The sequence below is a fragment of the Taudactylus pleione genome, unplaced genomic scaffold (assembly GCF_031769625.1).
Source record: "Taudactylus pleione unplaced genomic scaffold, aTauple2 ptg000067l, whole genome shotgun sequence".
NCBI classification, from domain to species: Eukaryota; Metazoa; Chordata; class Amphibia; order Anura; family Myobatrachidae; genus Taudactylus; species Taudactylus pleione.
Window position 1 is genome coordinate 6,583 of NW_028284469.1, and position 918 is coordinate 7,500.

The window sequence follows — 918 nt, forward strand, 5'->3', positions numbered from 1 at the left end:
GAGTGTCAGCTCTTGGGGTTCCCGGCGGTGGGTGAGTGAGTGACAGCAGGCACAGGAGGAGTGTCAGCTCTTGGGGTTCCCGGCGGTGGGTGAGTGACAGCAGGCACAGGAGGAGTGTCAGCTCTTGGGGTTCCCGGCGGTGGGTGAGTGAGTGACAGCAGGCACAGGAGGAGTGTCAGCTCTTGGGGTTCCCGGCGGTGGGTGAGTGAGTGACAGCAGGCACAGGAGGAGTGTCAGCTCTTGGGGTTCCCGGCGGTGGGTGAGTGAGTGACAGCAGGCACAGGAGGAGTGTCAGCTCTTGGGGTTCCCGGCGGTGGGTGAGTGAGTGACAGCAGGCACAGGAGGAGTGTCAGCTCTTGGGGTTCCTGGCGGTGGGTGAGTGAGTGACAGCAGGCACAGGAGGAGTGTCAGCTCTTGGGGTTCCTTGCGGTGGGTGAGTGAGTGACAGCAGGCACAGGAGGGGCGGCGGCGGCCGGGTGATGTCACGGAGCTATGGGCGGCGCTGTCACACACTGACTGGCTGCTGCTCACCTGCTGCTGCTGCCGGGTTTGGGCTGCAGGGTGGGGACTGGACGATGTAACCGGTCCGACCAGTAGCGTCCTACCCGGGAATACAGGTATGACCCTCCGGGCCCCGCCGCCGGTAACACCCGCTCATCTATAGGGGAGAGAGACACAGCGGCACCCGGATCTATAGGGGACAGACAGCCAGCGGCACCCGGATCTATAGGGGACCACGGCCATGAATCAGCGAGCTCCATCCCGGAGCCCATAAAGGTGACTCTTCCTCCATCTGTCACCCGCCCGGTGAGAGAGAGAGATACACATATATATATATACACACACACACACACTGTATATATACACACACACACTGTATATACACACACACACACACACTGTATATACACACACACA

At 60.6% G+C, this 918-nt stretch overlaps 1 protein-coding gene across 2 annotated transcripts in view; it reads left to right on the forward strand.

Annotated features, from left to right (window-relative positions):
* Positions 1-526: 526 nt before the first annotated feature.
* MFSD6 (major facilitator superfamily domain containing 6) overlaps positions 527-918 on the forward strand; it is a 73,249-nt gene continuing 72,857 nt past the window's right edge. The window contains exon 1 of one of the 2 annotated variants that reach the window (XM_088466939.1): positions 527-777. The gene's annotated coding sequence lies outside the window, so the exon portion shown is untranslated. The remainder of the gene's footprint in view (positions 778-918) is intronic. The other variant, XM_088466940.1, reaches the window with a different exon arrangement.